The following is a 24,636-nucleotide window of genomic DNA, read 5'->3' on the forward strand; positions in this document are numbered from 1 at the left end:
AATGCACATCCATCTTTCTCATGCACATACAGTGAAAAGGGCTTCGTATAATCAGGGGTACCTAACACTGGTGCTGAACAAAGGGCTTGTCGTAATTACTGAAAAGCAATTTCACACTCATTTGACCAGGGAAGAGGAATCGGTGTGTCTTTTGTCAAAAGTGCTAACAATGGCTTAGCTATGTGTGAAAACCCCAATAGCCATTGCCTACAGAAACAAGCAAGACCCAAAAATGCACGCACATCCTTCTGTGTGGAAGGTACTGGCGTGTCCAAAATTGCTTGAATACGATCTGGTGTGAGTGCACGCCCCTCCTTAGACAAAAGGTGACCCAAATAAGTCACCTTTGGTCTACAGAATTGCAATTTCTTCCTCGACACTTTATGATTGTGGGATGCCAAAAAGGAAAGCAAAGATAACGTACACTTCTCACACAGCTCAGGAGTGTCGGCCGCCAACAAGATGTCATCGACATATTGTATAAGGGCGACACCCTCAGGCAGAACAAAGGAATCCAATTGCCTTTTCAATGCTTGACTGTAAATACTAGGGCTCTCTGTATAACCCTGAGGGACTCTACAAAATCTATAAGACCTATTATTCAAAGTAAAGCCAAAAAGGTATCGGCTATCAGGGTGAATAGGAATCGAAAAGAAAGCATTTTTCAAATCAATAACTGAAAACGTGGTCGCCGTTGGCGGGACCAAAGTGAGTAACGTCGTGATATCAGAAACCACTGGATACTGAGGTATCACTATCTTATTCACTTCCCTTAAGTCAATGATAAAACGATAAACCCTGGTATCGGTATCTTTCTTCAAAATAGGTAAAATAGGACTGTTGCAGACATTGTAGGGAACTTCCTCCACTACTCCCACCTTAATCAAATCCTGCACAATCTGTATGAGTGCCTCCTCCCCCTCCTGGGAAATACGATACTGAGGGAGGCGTGGTAACACCGCACCCTCCTGGACACTAATGTGGACAGGCGGAATCACCATCTGTCCCACATCAGTATCCGAAGTGGCCCACAAAGAATGAGGGAGGGAAGCTAATGCAGTATCCTCCGCAACCACACACATCCATTCTGTCATTGGGTGATTATCGTTTAATATCACACGTACTCCAGTAGGGGAGCAGCGGATCGTTGCTCTGAAGTGCTTAAGCATATCAAGACCCATAATGTTGTCGGGCGTGTTCGGAGCAAGCAAAAACGGACAGGGTGCAGAAAAATGGTCTACATGGAATGCAAGGGGTCGGGATAGAGGGCTTCGAGAGAGTGTACCATCAAACCCTACCGATGTAACCATTAAGCCAGATGGGGGAGCCCTCGGAACCAATTGTTTGGACAGCGCACTACGAGTAGCTCCTGTATCAACTAGGAACCGATCAGTAGAACCCAAAACATTTGCTGAAACATAAGGACCCTTCTGATCAACCGGTACTTCAACTGATTCCAACCCCCATCCAACGCAATCCTACGCGTGCTGTGAATCATGGTACCCAGAACGGTCGTTCCCAGACAGTTGATACTGATTTTGCCGATCAAACACATTAGGTCTATCGCGTTGCTGCACGATAGTCTCAAATCGAGCACGATCATTAGAGTGCCCTCTAAAATTCGAAAAGCCCCCTCTACCTCTCGGTGGTCCCTGACCACGTCCCTGACGAGATGCATATAATACCGGACAATCTCTAGCCCAATGACCCGACTGTTTACAATACGCACATTGATTTCTATTAACATCTGACCGACCTGAAGGGGGACCATAGAATCCTCCTCTACCTCTTTCGACACCCCGACGAGGCGGACCATACACTTGTGCTAGCATCACCTTAGTTTTCAAATCTTTCGATTTCTTCTCCTCATTCCCCTTCGCCTCTTGTTCCTGACGCTCATAATACTGAGCCATAGTCAGGAGGGATGCCGGAGACGAGGTGGACCAAGAACTTTCACTCGCTTTCAATCGAGCTGCTATTCCCGGTAATAAATTTGCCACATATTTATCGACAAAAAGATGTCGACCCGTATCATCCGTAAGTGACTGACCACTGAAATCATGAAATGTCTCCTCAAAGCGCGTAAAGAAGTCTGAAACTGATTCATCAACCTTCTGTTTACATGAGGCTAACATATTCCAGTCAATCTTTTTAGGGGGGATAATTGTTTTCAACTTAGTCAAGAGAGCGGCAGGAAGATCTAAAATAAGCTGGGGTGGTTTTTGCGCGGGTTTTCTCTCCCTATCCACATCCTCAATCTCAGACCACCGAGCCTTAAAAGCGGTAACATCATCCACCTTCCGCACAGATCTCCACATATCCGGTGGTAAAATGAGCCCAAAGAACAAATCTATATCCGCTAAAGTCATAGTACAAGAATTCAAGGCCCCTTCGACCTCTTCGTAAAAGGCCGCTGGATTCTTGCGGGGGTCAGGCAATGCATTCTTTAATGCCATAACATCAGCCCTATGCCAGGGAGTATAAACCCAATTATACACAAAATATCCCCTAGCATCGGGGGAAGATATATCTGAACTATTTCCTGCTCCTTTAGGAGGAACATACAAAGGTGCCGCCTCTCGCATCGGTTTAGCATGCACTAGTTCACTCTTATCTGAATGGGAAGTAGATGATTGGTCGCCGCCGATATGTGAATCCGGTTGCTCCTTCTCCCCTGCCTGTAGGCGCGCTCTCTCTTTAAGTTCAACCGCCGCGTCCCGCAATGCAAACAGCCGTCGGACCGCATCGGGTACCTTAGAGGGAGAAAAAACACCGTTACGTAATGCTTTAGCATCTGATACTACAGCATCAGGCTCGAAAACATCAGAATATTTCCGAAAGGCAGTAATCACTTCATCAGAAAAAGTTGCAGCAAAATACAGCTTCTCTCTATCCTGCCAACTTTCCAAAGATTCCAACAATTCAGCAAGAGATAGCTTGCCTTTAAGTACACGCAGAGAAATTTTCCGAAGCTCACCCAGACGCTCAATTGATAACATGGACCGCGTGTCTACCTTATCCGAAACCGATCCAGAATCCTGCGACCTCGGGGCAGACGCGCCAACATAAGGGGGCGGAGAGCGATCTAATAAATAAAAATCATCTTCAAGATTAGTAAGGACAGGATAAAGTGGCTGGCGGACAGCATATTGACCCGAGACTTGCAACCTACGCTCTTTCTCTTGTCTCTCCGCCAGTTCTCTTTCCTCCCGACGCTCCGCTTCCTGTGCTCTCACATGATCATTTTTCCGTTGCTCTTTATCAAACAGCGCTTTCTCACGTTTCTCTCGCTCACGCACTTCCTTCACCCATAACCGTACACATTCAAACATGTCTTGCCGAGCACGCCGTTTACACATACACTGTTCCACATACTCAATCTTACGCATATCAAACGATCCATACAAAGGCCATCGTAACTCAGGATCCTTTTTGGTGTATTTCCTCCACACTGTGCTGTACATTATAGAGGAAAGACCATGCTTCACATACATATCCCTATTAGGAGTCCCCTCTGGGGGGGCTGGAGCAGATTCCTCGAGATTTAACCGGTTTCCAAAACAGCAGCACCACTTACGGAGTGCGCTAAAAGCAGGCATGCTCAAAAATAATGCAAAATATGCAGTATTATCAAAAAAATGGCACTTAAATTTTGCGCCGTTCAGATTTAAACAACTCTGGAGAAATATCTCCACATTACCTGCCTATATGTGTTGCAACGCATATATTCTCACAGTAATCAATACAAAATATGACCGGTCATCACAAATCAAACTCAAATAGCCAACCCAGGCTTCAAAACTCGGAGCAAGTACCATACAACGGTTCTTACCAATCAAGAGTGTCCAGATTCCAACTGCCAAGTTCCAAAATTCGCCCAAACGGCTGTCGCGGCAAACCGACAGAAGAGGTCTCAGTCGAGGACCGGCGCCACCCAGAAGGTCAGTTCGGAAGGGAAGGAAGAAACCTCGGGATGCCAGGACTAAAAACGCCGCTGGCAGTGATCACATCCCCGGCCAAATTCCTCACCTTCGTCACGACCAGTCCTTCGAGCATCCGAGTCGCCGATGAGCCCCACGTGACGGGCGCCAATTGATGAATACAGGCCCCAGCTAGGCCCGCAAAACACAAGGGTTCGCTCTCCTGTAACAAAAGCTAGAAGGAAGTTGGCACGGAAACTGCAAATACAAAGACAGAGTTTATTAACCCTTAAGGGTGGTCCTACAACCTACACAACACTCTTCAGTATTGCATAGAGTAGCACAAAGAACTTGCGTACATGGTCCCCTTTTATACACAACAGAGGGGCTCATAAATGGGTAGATACAACATGGAGCAAAAGTCATTACCATTTATGGACATTTTCGATACAGGATCAATATGTGGGCGGAGCTAACAATTTCCTGAGCCCGCGAAAGCATGGTCAAACAAGGACTAACTGATAACAGATGTGGTCAAGTCTGGGCATGCGCCAGACGGACAAAGGAGCTATTTATAGACTGTTACTAGGCAGATTACAAGAGCAACTAGCGGAAAGATAGGACTCTTCTCGTGCAGAGCGCGTGGAGACATGACAATACAGAATGGATTCCGGACATTAGTCAACATAAGACAAGAAAACATGGTTTAACTAGGGAGAATTCATGTCTTTAGTGAATGCTTAATCATATCACTGTTTTAGTTTTCAACACCCCCCCCCCTAAAATAAAAAGTCACACCATGAAGAGAAGATGCCTGCTGGTTGCATTATTACCTTACATGTGTCATGTAAAGTCTAAACATGCCTGAGTTCTCTTTTGACTTCAACCATCCACACCCTGGGGCCTGAGTCTGGCACAGGACACACGGGTCACAGTGCATTAGGCAAGACAGACATGGAGCACCATACACACCCGTGATGGGCCCAACCAGCTGAGGGGGTGGCCGCACAACCGTGCCGACAGACATATTGAGTACAGCAACAGTCATGCGCAGAGGTCAGGGATCATGTCCAGTGTCCTGGGGGGCACCCAGGTATGTGTAGACAGGTGGCAGAACCATGTCCTGCAAGCTTGAGTCCGGTGGATGCAGATAATGGGGGCCTGGCCAACGTTGGATGCATGGGGATGGCACATGTCACAATACCCACACAGTCATGGACATCATGCACAATACACAGTCTCATCCCACACACACAGCTTGCATCTTGCTACTCGACACATAGACACATAGCCACTATCAGGGAAAACCATGCCAGACATGCCGGATGCACCGTGGCAACACACCAGCATTGACTGAGAAGAGGCACCTTGGAGGCATAGGGACACCTTTATTAGTCATGTATTCGGGAATGCAGAGGCAACTCGGAGTACACATACACAGGTCATGTGGAGTAACATGTGGGTCCAACACAGGCACCCCCCTTCTGCAGCACAAATGCGTGATAGCCATGGAACTGACACACAAGTGTCAGCTAACAGCTAAACACCCCCTGCTGCTCACGGAGAGCCTGCCATACACCATTGATCCTCTGATGTGGAAGTCCCACACCATGTCAAGCCAATGCAAACCGTATGTGTCCGAGGGCAGTGTTACACACATTGATGCCATCATCACAATCCACTATCCCATCACAGATGACTGTCAACTAGTCTGACCATCTATTCAGGTGTACCCAGCTGCATGTCATGTGTACCATGGTGATGCAACATGTCTGCAGAGGAACCAAACATCGACAGGGGCAGTGTGCATACATCGTGAACAACTGCCACACCCAATACACCCCTGATGCATCCCTTACCCTAAGGAGACTTCCAAACGTGTCCGTGCCTGTAACGCTGAGTCAGCACACGGTGACGTGTCCATGAGGAATAGCAGTGCCACAACAATGCAAGCAGCAGACGGCATGCGCAAGTACCTGGGGAAGAGAGACACACAAGAAGTCAGCCACAAAAAGCACAGCCACTTGCATGTGCATTTACTCGACACATGTATGGATGACAACATGCTAGGTCACAATTATGACTGGGGAAATACAACCATCACTGGCACCATCACTCCAGTGACACACCCACACACACCTCTGACTCACGTGCCATTCATGCATGTGGAGACACACATCACAACACATGCCACACGGGGACCAATGCGTGCACACTCAGACACTGGTACTCACCACTAAGCAAAGAAGTCGCGTATGAGCCGAGTCCGGATGTCCTCTTGCGGCTCCACATCCTCCACATCACTAGCCCCATTGCCAAGCCCTTCGTCCTCCACGGGTGGATGGTCCTCGTCATGTTGATCCAGGATGAGTGGCACAGCTTTCTCAACTGCCATGTTGTGCAGCATGCAGCAGACCATGAAGATTTTGCAGACCTACGCCGGGGCATATGGGAGCGCGCCGCCGGTCTTGTGTAGGCACCTGAATCGGCTCTTCAGGAGGCCAAACGTCCTCTCTATGACTCGCCTTGTCCGGCCATGGGCGGTGTTGTAGCGGAGCTGGGCCGGCGTGATGGGGTTGCGGAGAGGTGTGATCAGCCATGGCATGTTGGGATAGCCATCGTCCCCTACATGGAAAGCACATGGACATAAGCAGGACAGGAGAAGCGGTCGTGCTGGAAGTCTAAGCAAAATACAGGACAGACAGACTGTACCCAACAACACATGCTCGTTCGTTGCGCAGCTGCGTCATCATTTCAGGCACCCTGCTACGCCTCATGATGTAGGCATCGTGTGCTGATCCTGGAAAACGAGCACAGACATGTGAAATCACCATGTTGGACAGACACACCACAAGGGCATTGATGGAGTGGTAGTGCTTGCGATTCCGGTACGCTACCTCCTGTGCCTGTGGTGGTACCAAAGCAACATGTGTCCCATCAATGGACCCAATGACATGGGGCATCCCTCCCAGGGCATAGAATCCACGCTTGACCCCAGTCAACATTTCAGGGGTAGGAAAATGGATGAAGTCATCCAGGTGAATCAACATGGCCTCTAAGAAATCATGCAGCACACGGCAGAACATGCTCTGGGACATGCCACCAACATGAGCTATGGTATTTTGAAAGGTACCCGTGGCTAGAAAATGTAGGGCTGCCATTACCTTCAGCTTGGGTGAACAGCCAGACGCAACACAGGAGTGACATACATCCACACATCAGCAGAAGTAGGATGTCGATTGCAGAGACTGGTAGCGGAACACTAGAGCCACAGGTCACATGACATTACACTAGGTCAGCCCACACACCTTGCCATGAAGGTGTACATGTCATGACTCACCACACATTCATAGAGAGGATGCAGACATGTCCTTGGTACGCTACTCCGTGTCCCATGCATACATACGCACCTCACATCCGATACCACATGTGGCATGGTGTGCGGAACAGTGTGCAATGTCAATCTACACACAGACACATGTTGGTTGCTGCAACAGCTGCAGCTTTTGAGGGTGCTCCAACATCAACCTAATGGGAACCCCCCACACATACATGACATAGTCACATCGTGCGCCGTGGGTAGTGACATGTCAGGTGTGGTAACCCCTGTACCGGGCATCAGGGGACACTTCCGTGTGTTGGTGTCCATGCCATGCCAGTGACGCTCATCCCAAGTGTGCAGTATGACATGCACACATGTCAAAGGAGTCAAGGGCATGCCTGGCACACATTGCACCGTCACACATTACATCTGTACACATCTCATCATACATCTGGTGCCTTCTCGACTCAGGAGTAATGTGCCACATCACAGCCTGTCACACCTGTGCCCCACACATGTAGTACTGCCCAGACAATGCCTGGATGTCCATCCATGGACAAGTATGTCAGCCCTATTCCTTCCTGTGTGCTGCCTGTCACCACTGTGATGTGTGAAAACCACCGTACTGCTGCTAAGAGGGCCTGTGTATGTTCCCATATCACTATGGGAGTGCTGCCGTATGTGTACCCATAGTGATGGTGAGCGTACAGGCATGTGTACGGTCAGTAAGTACGCATACGCAAGAACACCCATAGTGGTACGGCCCGTACAGGCGTGCGTACGTTCACTATCACCATGGGTGTCCTCGCGTATGCGTACTCGCAGTGGTACGGCCCGTACACACGCCTGTACGTTCACTATCACTACGAGTACGAATACGCGAGAACACCCATAGTGGTACGGCCCGTACACACGCCTGTACATTCACTATCACCATGGGTGTCCTCGCGTATGCGTACTCGCAGTGGTACGGCCCGTACACACGCCTGTACGTTCACTATCACTACGAGTACGCATACGCGAGAACACCCATAGTGGTACGGACCGTACACACGCCTGTACGTTCACTATCACCATGGGTGTCCTCGCGTATGCATACTCGCAGTGGTACGGCCCGTACACACGCCTGTACGTTCACTATCACTACGAGTACGCATATGCGAGAACACCCATAGTGGTACGGACCGTACACACGCCTGTACGTTCACTATCACCCTGGGTGTCCTCGCGTATGCGTACTCGCAGTGGTACGGCCCGTACACACGCCTGTACGTTCACTATCACTACGAGTACGCATACGCGAGAACACCCATAGTGGTACGGCCTGTACACACGCCTGTACGTTCACTATCACCATGGGTGTCCTCGCGTATGCGTACTCGCAGTGGTACGGCCCGTACACACGCCTGTACGTTCACTATCACTACGAGTACGCATACGCGAGAACACCCATAGTGGTACGGACCGTACACACGCCTGTACGTTCACTATCACCATGGGTGTCCTCACGTATGCGTACTCGTAGTGATAGTGAACGTACTCACGCGTGTACGGGCCGTTGCTATGCATTTGGGGTGCCCTAGGGGCCCGGAACGCACCGTACCTGTGGGTGAAGCTCAATTTTACATAGGGGACACATGAGGGACAAGTATTAAGGCCTACATGCATGCTGGTTGTCATGGAGACCAAGTTTTGAGTTTGAATTTGTTCTGGAAGGTGCACAGCAGAAGTCAGTTGGAATGAATCTACTTTGTTGCAATGTGTTTGTGGGGTTGACATCATGCTGAAGAAAAAAACACAATAAGAACCCACTGACTGTGCTAGGTTTGAAGGGATTGGAGGAAACATAGGATGCAAAGGTTAGTGACCAATCACTCTGTACTCCTGTGCATGAAACAGGCCAGCAAGGCAGATATAAGGCAGCCAGGTCCCATGAGGGAGCACTTGCCTGCACATATTTCGATTCTACGACACTGCTGCTGCTCCCGATTCCCTGGAACCATGTCAAGGTCTGTGGAGAGGTCACAGCCATTCACCCTGGAGGAGAACCTGGCATTGCTGGATGTGATCCTCCCACAGTACCCCCTGCTGTATGGGCGACCAGGGTATCAGGTGAGTGCAGAGCTACTAGCACAGACTGTGTCCCTTTTTTTGGGACTGTGACTTCTGCCATTGTGTCCAGGTGTGACACACATGCTATGTACTGTAGGGGGGGTCCCGGGGGGGGAATGCCTGATGTCTCCCAGCAGTGCCCAGAGGCAGGAGGGGTGGGTGCCTATCACTCCCAGCAGTGCCCAGAGAAAGGAGGGGTGGGTGCCTATCACTCCCAGCAGTGCCCAGACACAGGAGGGGTGTGTGCCTATCACTCCCAGCAGTGCCCAGAGTCAGGAGGGGTGGGTGCCTATCACTCCCAGCAGTGCCCAGAGACAGGAGGGGTAGGTGCCTATCACTCCCAGCAGTGCCCAGAGTCAGGAGGGGTGTGTGCAGAGTCCTCCCAGCAGTGCCCAGAGTCAGGAGGGGTGGGTGTGATGCACAGTGTGAGCCTTTATAATTGATTGTGTCTTTGCCCTCATTCCACCTGTGTACCTTCACTGGCACGTACTGCTTTTGCCCTTCCCCAGAGGAGTATGTCCCTATGGCAAAGGTGCAATACGTTGGCTGCATGACATGCCTTGTTGTAACCAGCTAATTTGTTCTCATATGTGTCTCTGTGACATGTTGCAGGTGTATTGATGTAGTGTCACTTGTTCATCCTCACAGGTAGGCACCTCTGCCATGGAGCAAATCTGGCTGACCGCCGTCAGTGCCGTGAGGAGTGCGGATGGTCGGAAGCGGCGCCTGTCCCAGGTGAGGAAATGCTGGCAGGATATCCGGTGCTGGACGCGGAGGATCGCACGGGTCCTGCTGGGGGACTCACCTGAGAGCCATAAGAACCGTGGGCGCTGCCGTCTCTCCCACATCCACAAGCGTGTGCTGGCGGTGGTATTTCCAGACTTGGACAGGCGCTTACAGGAGATGCAGCAGCAGGAAGGGGGTAGGTACATGTGTGTTTGTTGTGTTTCACCAGCATTTGTAAGTGCACTGTTCCATGGATGCACTGCCAGGGTTTAATGGTGCTGTGCAGATCCTGTTACCCACAGTATTGCAGTGCTCTCCTGCCTCCCTTCCCCTCCTTGCAATGTGTTCCCTGGTCTGTGTGAAGTCACTCCGTCACAAGGTTATGTAGCCTGGCACCTTCTCCACGTGTACAATGCCTGCAGCATCATGTGTGGGGGTGGTGTGTAACAGGTTTTGGGACCTTGCCTGTGCCCTGTCCAGTTCTGGTCTTGTGGGTTCCATGTCAGTTGGCACTAATGCTGAGTCCAGACATGGGAGTTAGTCTCTCAAGTGTGAGGCCTTACAGCACGCATGTCCTATGTGGTGGCCTGTGACATGATGTGCATGAGTGTGCGGTACGCATAGTGCGGGGATGGTAGCATGTGTTGCAGTCATTCCCATTCAGGAGCATGGAGTTGTGTGGCCACTACTGTCCCCAGGGGCAGATTTTCCTAGGTATCATGTGTGTAATCCGAATATGTTGACAATCTCTGTGTCTACAGCATAGGTTGTGCTCTGTGCCATTGTCCCCTGGCCAAATGTATATTGACGTGAAATGTAGTACAAGTGTACACTGTACAGACTGACCTGATTTTCCTTGTTCATACTCACGGTGGACATTGCCTGTGTGTCTTGTTACAATCATCTGATGATGCCCATTTGTACATGATTATTTGGACAGGCGCACCTTGGGTATTTTGTGTGCAACCTTGATTTGTTGCATCCCATGTGTATTTCACCCAGACTAAGGGATGTAAGTGCTTCCTGTGTCTCCAAAGAATAGTCTCATGTAGGGGGTGGGTGGTGCGGGCATGGCCTTCATGTCACAACCTGATATCTCCTTGCTAGGACTGGCCAGTGTGTGATGTTTGTCTGGACATGCACTCAAGGTGCAGTGGGCCAGTCATTGTGGGCATGTTTTCAGTATAACCTATGCTGCATGTGCCTCTTGTTCCTGGATATGGTCCCTGCTCATCCCTATTTCCTGCCACGCTGTGTGGTGCAGATGCAGTGCTGGATTGTCCCCAGGACCTTGCTCCTCAGTCAAAATTCCATTCCATCTCATTTGCTATTGTGTCATGCTCTCCATAGTTTTTCGGTGGCATGGTGGGTCAAACAACTGTGTCTTGCATGCCCTACATATGTACCTTGTTTTGTAGATGTAACTCTTCTTTTGTTTCAGGCTATGCACTGTGACCTATGTAGATTGGACTCATGTGACATATGTATACAGGTGTATGATTAATTTCTGTCTCTTCACCCTACCCACAGCATCGTCGGGGGACACGGAGGGAGACATGGGCACAGACGGAGCAGAGGGACCGAGCACCAGTGCCAGCGGTGACATCGGGGCTGGCACATCAAGTGGGACTGAGGCGGAGGAGAGTGAAGCCGGGGACCTGTCGACTGGCACAACAGAGTATGAAGCTGACGGGTCCGAGGATGATCTCTCCGAGTGGGCGGCGGCTGCACCAGCAGCTGACAGCGGCACTACATCTCGCCCCGCCCCCTCCATTGCCATCAGCCACCTCCCACTTGCTCGTGTCCCTTCCCAACGTGCCCGGTCACCACATGTCTCCTTCCTGCCAGGCACCGCACCCCCTGCCCCTGTCTCCACTGCTGCCGCCAATGCCGAGTCTGTGGACATCCAGCGGCAGTTGCAGGTTGGTCAGGCTGCGATCCTTAATGACCTCCATGGCCACAGCCAAGTGCTGCACAACATGGAGGCATACTTGGAGGGCATTCATTCATCGCAGGCTGACCAACGCAGCTTGCTGAGGTCGATAGACTCGACACTGACTGCAGCAGTGGGTCTCCTGCAGCGCTACGTCCCACCCCCTACCCCTGCCCCATCCACACTTCCCACTCCCATGCCTGTCCCACGTACACCCAGACGTTAGCATGCACCCACCACAACACACACAGGCACCACACCAGCAGGGAAGGTCCACCGCACACCTCCTGACACGCACACACAGGGTGAAGTAGGCACACCCACTGGGTCGGGGGGCAAACGTGTAACACGCAGCCAGAGTGGGAGTCCGCATTCCACCCAATCCACTCCCTCCAAATCCCCTCCCCTCAGCTCTCCTGGCCACATCTCCCCCAAAGACTCCTTCATGGCCGCTCTGTCCCTGAGCCCCACAGTGACGCCACCATGCAAGCGGTCAAGGGAGTCCTCGGTCAGGGTGGTTGATTCCCCCCCTGTCTACACCCTCCCCCAGTGGCGCTGCGACCCATCCCTCTGACCCCCCCCCCTCCTTGGGGCCTGTGGTTCCTTCGGGTGCAGGGGATTCCCTGGAGGACCTTGCTAAGGTGTGCAGCGAGATCCTGGCCTCCACCTTTGGCCCTGCCCCACCCCCTGTGGTGGAGTCCTCCATCCCTGAACCCACGACACCTACCCTTCACCCTCCTGTCCCGGCGGTGCCTGTTTCTTCCCCTCCACATGATGCCCTCCCCCCTGTGGAAGACGACAGAATGTAACTGTGCAGGCAAGCTAGGGGACACGCATCCCACTGTGTCCCCCATCCAGCTGTGACTTCTGGACTGCCCTATGGGCTTTGTAAATATTGAACTTTCTACGAACATACAATTTTTGATCATGCTGATTAAAGCCATTTTTGTTTCCTTTGAACACTACTGCTTTTCTGATATTGCTGTTGGTGGGGCTGCTACATGATTTTGGGTGGTGATCATGTGTTGGTTGTGTGGGAAATGTAGTAGTGTGCTGGTCATAGGGGGGACCCTGGGATCTGTGTGCCATCACACGGTGTTAGCTAGGTTTCTGTGTTCATGTAAGCAGTTGCTGCATGGTGAAATTGTCCAAAGGTGTATTCCTTCCTCTGTGTACCCTGACATCTTCCCTGCAGGGTGTTCCCAATATTTAGCGCAGAGCTGTGTGTACATTAGCTGGGTGTGTGACGGACTCCTTCTACTTTGCACATGCATGCTGAGTGATGTCTAGCTGGAGAAGTGTAGCTCACTGGTTAGAGGAGGCATACCCTGAAGCAGAGGTCAGACCCGGGACCAGGGTTCAATTCCCGACGCGGCAGGGTCCGGAGCCCAATTGTCCACGGACTCGATAATTCTCGCTTCGGTGCCCACTCTAAGCACGAGTTCACACTATGCAGCTCTGGGCAACAAGCTTGCTTAATCTCCACAACGGCCCCCCCGCGGCGGGATGCCTGGCTTTCACCTTGGGGATGCCCAGTACGGGTTATCTCACAGGGAAAAACCAGGACGGGTTCCCAATGCAAGCGCCAAGATGCCCAAGGGTAAGTTGAGCGCTATATAAGAACACATAATAATAATAATAATAATAATAATGTCTCCACCTGCATCCTTCGTGGCATTCTTGGTAGTCATTGTACTTGTGTATGTGGACTATTAACATGACTTCATGTGTACATGTTTTCTTTTCTGCGCTATGCATGCGTATACTCCCAGCCTCGCACACATGTGGTACATGTACTGCAGGGTCTTTGTGCACCTGACTGAAATTTGTGGGCATGGTATCTGTGGCTACTCCACCCTTTGCGTTTCATGGGCACTGCTGTGAGTGTTAGGCACACACCCCTCCTGACTCTGGGCACTGCTGGGAGGACTCTGCACCCACCCCTCCTGTCTCTAGGCACTGCTGGGAGGGCTCTGCACACACCCCTCCTGACTCTGGGCACTGCTGGGAGTGATAGGCACCCACCCCTCCTGACTCTGGGCACTGCTGGGAGGACTCTGAACACACCCCTCCTGCCTCTGGGCACTGCTGGGAGGACTCTGCACACACCCCTCCTGACTCTGGGCACTGCTGGGAGTTATAGGCACCCACCCCTCCTGACTCTGGGCACTGCTGGGAGGGCTCTGCACATACCCCTCCTGTCTCTGGGCACTGCTGGGAGTGATAGGCACACACCCCTCCTGACTCTGGGCACTGCTGGGAGGACTCTGCACACACCCCTCCTGACTCTGGGCACTGCTGGGAGTGATAGGCACCCACCCCTCCTGTCTCTGGGCACTGCTGTGAGTGTTAGGCACACACCCCTCCTGACTCTGGGCACTGCTGTGAGTGTTAGGCACACACCCCTCCTGACTCTGGGCACTGCTGGGAGGACTCTGCACACACCCCTCCTGCCTCTGGGCACTGCTGGGAGGACTCTGCACACACCCCTCCGGACTCTGGGCACTGCTGGGAGTGATAGGCACCCACCCCTCCTGACTCTGGGCACTGCTGGGAGGACTCTGCACACACCCCTCCTGCCTCTGGGCACTGATGGGAGGACTCTGCACACACCCCTCCTGTCTCTGGGCACTGCTGGGAGTGATAGGCACCCACCCCTCCTGTGTCTGGGCACTGCTGGGAGGGCTCTTCACACACCCCTCCTGACTCTGGGCACTGCTGGGAGTGATAGGCACCCACCCCTCCTGTGTCTGGGCACTGCTGGGAGGGCTCTGCACACACCCCTCCTGACTCTGGGCACTGCTGGGAGGACTCTGCACACACCTCTCCTGACTCTAGGCACTGCTGGGAGTGATAGGCACCCACCCCTCCTGTCTCTGGGCACTGCTGTGAGTGTTAGGCACACATCCCTCCTGACTCTGGGCACTGCTGTGAGTGTTAGGCACACACCCCTCCTGACTCTGGGCACTGCTGGGAGGACTCTGCACACACCCCTCCTGACTCTGGGCACTGCTGGGAGGACTCTGCACACACCCCTCCTGTCTCTGGGCACTGCTGGGAGTGATAGGCACCCACCCCTCCTGACTCTGGGCACTGCTGGGAGGACTCTGCACACACCCCTCCTGTCTCTGGGCACTGCTGGGAGTGATAGGCACCCACCCCTCCTGACTCTGGGCACTGCTGGGAGGACTCTGCACACACCCCTCCTGACTCTGGGCACTGCTGGGAGTGATTGGCACCCACCCCTCCTGACTCTGGGCACTGCTGGGAGGACTCTGCACACACCCCTCCTGTCTCTGGGCACTGCTGGGAGTGATAGGCACCCACCCCTCCTGACTCTGGGCACTGCTGGGAGGACTCTGCACACACCCCTCCTGACTCTGGGCACTGCTGGGAGTGATAGGCACCCACCCCTCCTGACTCTGGGCACTGCTGGGAGTGATAGGCACCCACCCCTCCTGTCTCTGGGCACTGCTGTGAGTGTTAGGCACACACCCCTCCTGACTCTGGGCACTGCTGTGAGTGTTAGGCACACACCCCTCCTGACTCTGGGCACTGCTGGGAGGACTCTGCACACACCCCTCCTGCCTCTGGGCACTGCTGGGAGGACTCTGCACACACCCCTCCGGACTCTGGGCACTGCTGGGAGTGATAGGCACCCACCCCTCCTGACTCTGGGCACTGCTGGGAGGACTCTGCACACACCCCTCCTGTCTCTGGGCACTGCTGGGAGTGATAGGCACCCACCCCTCCTGACTCTGGGCACTGCTGGGAGGACTCTGCACACACCCCTCCTGACTCTGGGCACTGCTGGGAGTGATAGGCACCCACCCCTCCTGACTCTGGGCACTGCTGGGAGGACTCTGCACACACCCCTCCTGTCTCTGGGCACTGCTGGGAGTGATAGGCACCCACCCCTCCTGACTCTGGGCACTGCTGGGAGGACTCTGCACACACCCCTCCTGCCTCTGGGCACTGCTGGGAGTGATAGGCACCCACCCCTCCTGACTCTGGGCACTGCTGGGAGGACTCTGCACACACCCCTCCTGACTCTGGGCACTGCTGGGAGTGATAGGCACCCACCCTTCATGCCTCTGGGCACTGCTGTGAGTGTTAGGCACACACCCCTCCTGACTCTGGGCACTGCTGTGAGTGTTAGGCACACACCCCTCCTGACTCTGGGCACTGCTGGGAGGACTTTGCACACACCCCTCCTGCCTCTGGGCACTGCTGGGAGGACTCTGCACACACCCCTCCTGACTCTGGGCACTGGTGGGAGGACTCTGCACACACCCCTCCTGCCTCTGGGCACTGCTGGGAGGACTCTGCACACACCCCTCCTGACTCTGGGCACTGCTGGGAGTGATAGGCACCCACCCCTCCTGTCTCTGGGCACTGCTGGGAGTGATAGGCACCCACCCCTCCTGACTCTGGGCACTGCTGGGAGGACTCTGCACACACCCCTCCTGACTCTGGGCACTGCTGGGAGTGATAGGCACCCACCCCTCCTGACTCTGGGCACTGCTGGGAGGACTCTGCACACACCCTTCCTGCCTCTGGGCACTGCTGGGAGGACTCTGCACACACCCCTCCTGACTCTGGGCACTGCTGGGAGTGATAGGCACCCACCCCTCCTGTGTCTGGGCACTGCTGGGAGGACTCTGCACACACCCCTCCTGTGTCTGGGCACTGCTGGGAGTGATAGGCACACACCCCTCCTGTGTCTGGGAACTGCTGGGAGTGATAGGCACCCACCCCTCCTGTGTCTGGGCACTGCTGGGAGGGCTCTGCACACACCTCTCCTGACTCTGGGCACTGCTGGGAGGACTCTGCACACACCCCTCCTGACTCTGGGCACTGCTGGGAGTGATAGGCACCCACCCCTCCTGTCTCTGGGCACTGCTGTGAGTGTTAGGCACACACCCCTCCTGACTCTGGGCACTGCTGGGAGGACTCTGCACACACCCCTCCTGACTCTGGGCACTGCTGGGAGTGATGGGCACACACCCCTCCTATTTAACAATATGTACGCTTAGTCCATACACGTGTGTGGGTTCGCTCCATGGGGGTACGGGTCGTACTTACACTGTTGGGGTGGGGGTATGCTCCATACGTACGCGGGTGAGGGTACGGGTCGTACTTACACTGTTGGGGTGGGGGTACGCTCCATACGTACGCGGGTGAGGGTACGGGTCGTACTTACACTGTTGGGGTGGAGGTACGCTCCATACGTACGCGGGTGGGGGTACGGGTCGTACTTACACTGTTGGGGTGGGGGGTACGCTCCATACGTCCGCGGGTGAGGGTAAGGGTCGTACTTACACTGTTGGGGTGGAGGTACGCTCCATACGTACGCGGGTGGGGGTACGGGTCGTACTTACACTGTTGGGGTGGGGGGTACGCTCCATACGTACGCGGGTGAGGGTACGGGTCGTACTTACACTGTTGGGGTGGAGGTACGCTCCATATGTATGCGGGTGGGGGTACGGGTCGTACTTACACTGTTGGGGTGGGGGGTATGCTCCATACGTACGCGGGTGAGGGTACGGGTCGTACTTACACTGTTGGGGTGGGACGTATACGTCCGCGGGTGAGGGTACAGGTCGTACTTACACTGTTGGGGTTGGGGGTACGCTCCATGCATACGGTGGTGGGGGTACGGTCCGTACATATCCGTACCCACGCTATGTGATGCTTGTGCGACCCGTACCCAGGCCTTTGCCACATGGGTACAGCCGTCCCGCCATTGTTGGGATGACGTAAGTGTGGGAGTGGTACGACTCGTACCCACGCTCTTAAGGCGTGGGTACGGGACGTACCTGTATAGTTGTGTTGCCGGTTCGCGTCGTCAGGCACTTCCTTTGTGGCGGACGCTGGCTTTGCTGGACACGCCCCCACCCCCTCGTGGTGACCAGGGCATGGGGGTCAGGTATGTCCAGGGCATGTGTGCTGTGTGACATTGGTGGTGGTTTTGTGGCCTGCCCCTGGTCCTGCCCCCCCCTTTCCCCCCTTACCCCCCCTCCCTTAGTTGTTCTGACCTTCTGCGGCGTCTGTGTCGGAACCTGTAGAGGAGGTCGACTGCTATGAGGGCCGGGATGACACGTAGGTTCGGGTCCATGTCTGTCCGTCGCGTACAGGTACTCCTTGTTCGCGTCGTCCTGATTTCCCGGCAGTTTTTGGCAGCCGGAAAATATTCACCGTGCGGGATGACGTCGGTGTGAATCGTAATTCCTGGTTCGTGAATGGCAGGCTGCGTGCGTCCCGACGTCACGTCGGCACTTTCCCGGATCGCATTTGTATGTTTATTTTCGTCGGTCGGGGTTTTGTACGATGCGTACGGAAATGGTGTTTCCGTGCGAATCGTAATTCCATGTTTGTACATTTTGACGACCGGGTACGCGTCGGACGGAGAATTTGCTCCGTCCGACGGTTCGTACCCGGTTTTTACAGGATCGTGATCGACACCATAATCTGTTCTGAATTGCACACTATCCAGTTTATCATCTTCAATAAGAACCTCAACCTAGAAGTTTATGTAAACCTTCTAGTCAAAGGGGAACAATGTGAAATCAATGACCTTCAAGAAATTAAACCTGTTATCCAGCATTTCAAACAAGTAATTTAATCCCTCGTACTCTGGAGATTGCACTGTGGTAAATCACAGTTTGTAGGTATTCCCAGACTGTAGCTGTCTCCTCACAAAGCAACGATGCATGCAGCTGTCAAGCTGGGTAGGGTTTCATGAAATTATGATCACATCTCACCCATTTTCATCTCTTTGAAGTGCCATTCTCTCGAGTGTTTTCCAACTAGAATGCCTAACTCACTAGGAACGACACTCAAAGAGCCCAAACACTCTCTCCAAGAAAGTGGTCATCTCAGGCAGACAGGGGCACCTTCATAACCCTGACACACTTGTGCTGGAAATTCAGATTTTAAGAATGCTAAAGCTTTTGGGTCATGTTTTTTTGGGAGGAGAAAACCCAATGTGGGGAACTCGTTCGGCCAACCATCAGCTCTACTTTGTGCTATTAAATGCTCAAAAGGGAGCTACAGAGATTGTCATTTCAACATCACTTCTCCACATGAAAGAAAGGCCCACAAAGGATTTAAGTTCTAATGTAACCCATTACCTTTTCATCATTGCTGCTCCAGGCATCTCTGTAAAAAGTGCTTTTATTCATGTAGCCTTAGTTTCACTGCCTTCTGCTTCCTGTCCAGTAAGCTATTTATCCTATGTAACTATATTTAGTATCCAATATACAATGTTTTCGTTCATATCGTAACTATACCGCAGATTGGCATTTTCATGCAATAAATGCTTATCTCTGACTCTTGGATTTTACCACATCTGGTTGTTCAAGAGATTTTGCTTTTGGACACCCACTGCTGACTAGTAGTCAATTAGTAAGAGTGTGAAGCAGCTATTTGCACTGGTTAGGCACGAGGGCTTGGTGGAGGGGAAATGGGGACTTTTGCTGCCCTGTTCCTAGGCTCTGATTCATTTTTTAGTTGGACAACATCTTTGGAAAACAATCCGTTTGTAACTGACATTTCTGCGTTGCCGAGTAATAGCTAAGGTTCTCTATAATTTTGTTGAATCCGATCCAAATTCGCATTCATGCAGCGCTAGATTTTACAAAACCACTCTAAGCATTGGCTCCACGTGCAACCTAAAAGCCCTCAGCATTTGTCAGAAGGACACAGATGATGCTTACGAAAAGTTCGTGTTTTGGCTGGTGATTGATTGACGTTAAAAGGTTTTTTGCCCAGTTTGGGAAGCTGACCAGGTGCTGTAGAACGATTTATCCAGAACTGGTGGTATCACATCTAATTCCCACCACGTTGGTAGTCAACCCTGAAGACCGTTCTACAGAGTGTTTTGCCGCATGGATGCATTTATTGACTTGTCTAGAGAGCATCACATTGTGCGTGCTGAAGATTAGATCCACTGCTTGCTTGTTAAGAATTTTGGCTGACTGCAGGTTACTTGGCATTGAATGGTAAATAGGATTATTTTGAGGAATTTGTGTAGAAATTCTGAGTGCTAATTGAAGCATCTGATTTTAAGTCCTGTGGTAAATTAGCTGTTTTTCACTATCATGGGTTTGACACTATCGCGGGTTTGATGGATGATGGTGGGTTGGGTGGTCACAGTGATTTCGAAAGATGCCAATGTGAATTTGCGCAGCAATGCTACCTCACCTCAGTTTATCATCTAGTTGTGCCCATTTCTTTAGAATCGATTAGGAGTTTATCTAGAATAGCGATAAGATGATTTCACAACCAGGTCAGTCTAGGATTGCAACAAGATCATTAGTCTACCAGGTTTGTCTAGGATAGTGATTAGATCATTGGACAACTAGCTTGGTTCAATAAAGTTCTAAGACCATTAGACAACCTGGTTTCCATCACTGTTCTTCTGAGATTATTGCTTAAAATGATATAATGAATGATAGCTGCATTCTATACTGGCGATACAGGGTACATGTGGCTCTCAGGCCCTGCTGCTTGAGTAGGTGCAGAAGGAAGCAGACTGCCAATAGCGCCATGGTAGCAGAATTCAGAATTATGATTAAATAAAGCCACAGAGAATGATTGAACTATGCTTCATGTGCACCAGTGTTGCTGTGAAACGCATCTTAAAAGTGATTCAGGACTTAGGGCCTGATTTAGATCTTGGCAGACAGGATACTCCGCCAACACGGTGACGAATATCCCGTCAGCCAAAATATAAATGACATTATAATTTATGGGATTTATATTTCGGCGGACAGGATATCTGTAGTGTCCTAGCATGGACACGTTCTAGTGTTCAGATGTGTGTCCTACACTGTACACCCACCCACCACAGACGTCACTGGGTCAGGTGACGCTGCTAATAAAAGGGCCGAGCGCACGTGCTCGTGGCCAGTTAACCCACTACCCCACTAAGTGTGTCAGCGTCCGTTATTGCCACCGAGCATGAGGGCCTAGGGCCCCAACATCACATTGGCGACGAGGGTTGTGAGCCCAAGCGTGCCGCAGCAGCCCTGCTGTTCGTGAGGGGGAGAGGAGTGCTCCCACTGAGGACACCCCCCTCTGCAAGAAGGCGCGACGCGCCGAGAAGCCGGCAGGGCGAGGCGGAGCCCGCAGCGTGCCCCGAGGCGACTGGGAGCCCACCCCGCGCCTCAGGCGCTTGCCGCTGGTGGAGGGGGAAGCGCCCCGAAGACAAGCCGACCGATCGGTGCCCACCCGCATCGGCCGCGACGCCGTGAGTCTGCAGGCGAAGGTCGGGTGCCCACGCCGATCCTACCGCTGTGCCCGGAGGTGCCCGGAAGTAAAGGCAAGCCGAGCGGAGCCCACCCGCATCGGCTGCGACCCCCGCAAGAGGCGTGTGCCACGCGGAGCCCACCCGCAACTGGCCGTGGCAGAGCGACACCTGCACCCCCTTCCCGCGCGGCCCGTGAGGTGAGGAGACCGGCTTCGGGAAGGGGCGGACTGAACCAAGCGGAGCCCACCCGCGCTAGAGGAAGCCCAGCCGGGCAGAAGGTGAGCCTGGTTGCCGAGCAGCCCCGGGGGCAGCATGAACACACCCCACCCCGCGCGGCGTGTACTGAGAGCGGCGAGGGGAGAGAAATCGAATAAAGAAAGCGGAGCTCACCTGAATGGAGCGCCGGACTAATTGAAGCGGACGGGAGCCTACCCCGCCGCGATAACGAAGCGGCACCAGCAGCCCCCCCCGCGCTGTCCGTGAAGATAAGAGACCTGCTGCAGGGGCGGGTCGAGCAGAAAGTAAAAGCGGAGCCCACCCGCAGCACAACACACCAGTTATATACTCGCGTCCCCTCCCCACCCGCGCAGCAGGACAAGTGTGCGAGGCTGCCGCGGGAGGGAGGGAGATGCCAAGGGAACTGTAAGCAGCCGGCACCGCTCGCAATAATAAATAAATAAAGCCGAAGCTGCGAGGAGCTCTGCGAGTGCACCCCTACCCCCTCCCTGCCGCGCGAGGACTGCAGGAAGATGCCGTGGGCAGGGAGGGTGATCCTAAATGCCAGGAATGGCCACCGCCGGCCATGAAGATGTGTCCCACCTCGCCGGACCCCCAGCAGTGCTCACACAAGTGGCAAGTGGCCCGCAGCGCCAGAAGTACACCAAAACTGTGCGCCTGATAGCACTGACTGCTGCAGAGTGATGCCTCTTCCTCTGAGCAGCCCACAAGCCTGTGCCCCCTGCCTCTCAATAAACTTAAGTACAAAAAAAAAAACAGACTTACCTGCTGTCCTGAACTCCACTGCTCTGCTGCAGCTCTGGCCCCACCTGCACCTCACTGGCTCTGCCTGGCTCCAGCTCTCCTACACAGCCGGTGAAGCCTGAAAAGGAAGAGTACATGGAGGAAAGCTCTAGCAGCCAAGAAGGGTGCTGCTGCATGGAAGGAAACAATGCTGCCATCTAGTGGCCACTGGTGGTACTGCAGCAACAAAGGAACAAACAAGCGTGCAGCAAGCCAAGGGAATCCAGCAGCCACAGGAGACCGACGGAGCGCAGCGCAAGGAAGAAGAGGCAGCAAGGCACGTACCGCAAGGTCCGACGGGTGCGCGATGGTGAGCGCACGGGAACGCGACAGAGGCGCACAGGAATGCGCCAGAAGCGCAGGAAAGAGACAGTGTGCCACAGGGATGCGGCGACATCCCACAGCGATAAGGAGGAAGCAAGAAGAACGGTGTCAAACCACATCCACCCCAGCGAGGACTGCGCTGTCGCCGCATCAAGTGGAGCGAACCCTCGAGCGAACTAAAGGACTCAGTGCAGATGTACCCCGGACGCGGAAGGTACACTGCAGCGCCTACAGGAGAGGAACCCACTGAAGAGGATGGGCGCAGCAAGTATCCGACACTGGCGGGCAAGGATGCAGAGCAACACCCAGTGGCGCCAAGAAGCCACCACATCAAGAGACCATGGTACAAGGAGCAACGCTACACTGAAGATGTACCACGACGGTACGAAGAGTAGCACGCACCAGCGCCTGACAAGGCAGCGGACACAGGTAGTCACACGACGTGACACACCTCGTGAAGCCGACCAGCCAAATGGTCGCACCACAAAGGTCAAGCCGACCAGCCAAATGGTCGCACCAAAAAGGCCAAGCCGACCTGCCAAATGGTCGCACCACAGAAGCCGACTCGCCAGGAGTTGCACAAGGAGGTGACCGACGCACGGGTCAGTGAAGCTACAAAGCAAGAGGTCTGACGACAAGACCGAGGATATCCTGCCAGTGATCGGCAGCGCGGACCGTCAAGTGGTCCAAGAAGCTCAAGAAGAACCGAAGTAACTGGTGAAAAGGAGAAGAACGAAGCGGACCATGAGTATGGCCCCACGAACTTCAACCAAAGTAACTTGTGAAAAGTAGAAGATGAAGAGAAGGTCACGGCCCTAACTCGGAATGCTGAGGAAGATGAAGAGAGTGTTCTCGGACGAGGACAAGACCAGGGGGAACACGTGCAGAGTGCGCGCGCTGCATGGAGAAGCCTGGCCAGACCAAGAGGAGAACAGAAATGGTCCAGAGTGGGTCGTGAAGGGAAAAAGATATCTGAGTGGCACGTTTGCCACTACAAGAAGAGAAGGAAGATGACATCGGAGTGGCACGTCTGCCACTAAAAGAAAAAGGGGAAAGAAAGAGATCTGAGTGGCACGGTTGCCACTGCAAGAAGAAGGAGAAGAAGTCAGAGTGACATGACATCCTCACGGAGAAAGAAATAGAGGAAGGAGAGAAGAGTGTGGCAAGACTACTCACACCTCAAAGACAAGGAAGGTGACAAGCATCAGAACACAGAGTGCAAGTCCTGAAGAACACCCGTGGCACGGAGAAAAGACCATCTGTTTGACGATGCCTTCAGCACACCCGGAATCTGCAGAGGTGAGCAGGCTGGACCATTCGGAACACCCACCTTTGGGGTTACACGGACACTGGTCAATGCCAGCCGTGGTGACTCAGGGGCAAAGGCCTCAGGGATGCCAGTGAGAGAGAGCATCCCCGCGACAAGAGATGGTCATCAGCCGCCCTTCAGCAAAGGTCCCAGGAGGGTGAAGACATCGCGTGCTAAAGACAGGAGCCAACAGCCACCCTCCAGGTCTGACTGCGGAATCTGAGGTGAGACCTGTCGTCTCCTCCGCACCCGCACTTATCGGCATGGGAGTAACACGATACAGGACACTTAACCCAGGCCAGATCTGAGGAAGAGGGCCTCAAGGATATCCCGTGGCAGGGGAACACCTGTGAGAGGGGCATCCTGGTGAGAGGGGTGTCTTGCGAATGACCCGTCTTTCTGCAAAACAGAACACACGCCACAGATAAAGAAAAGGACTGGACTAAAAGATGAACGGCAACATCTAGCGGTGAACCACAAGAGCTCAACTGTGTTTTTCGCCAAGAAAGTAAAGCGAAGAAAAGACTGTGAGAAGAACTTCAAGGCAGAGCCGTCAAACAGACTGAATCCATCGAGCACCCAGGCTGGTGCCACAGTGAACTGGTGGTCGTCCGCGACAGGAAGAACATCGTCTGTGACAGGAAGAACATCGTCTGTGACTCCAGGCTGCTGAAGCGTGAGCGACTCTGCAGAAGTTTGGTCACTGTATTACATCTG

At 53.2% G+C, this 24,636-nt stretch overlaps 1 protein-coding gene and 1 long non-coding RNA gene across 2 annotated transcripts in view; one reads left to right on the plus strand and one right to left on the minus strand.

Annotated features, from left to right (window-relative positions):
- LOC146869869 (uncharacterized) overlaps positions 1-24,636 on the minus strand; it is a 151,484-nt gene that overhangs the window by 30,498 nt on the left and 96,350 nt on the right. The gene's annotated exons all lie outside the window — the stretch shown is intronic.
- LOC146869870 (protein Wnt-9b-like) overlaps positions 1-24,636 on the plus strand; it is a 76,144-nt gene that overhangs the window by 9,799 nt on the left and 41,709 nt on the right. The gene's annotated exons all lie outside the window — the stretch shown is intronic.

The sequence above is a fragment of the Triturus cristatus genome, chromosome 1_1, assembly GCF_964204655.1.
Source record: "Triturus cristatus chromosome 1_1, aTriCri1.1, whole genome shotgun sequence".
NCBI lineage: Eukaryota > Metazoa > Chordata > Amphibia > Caudata > Salamandridae > Triturus > Triturus cristatus.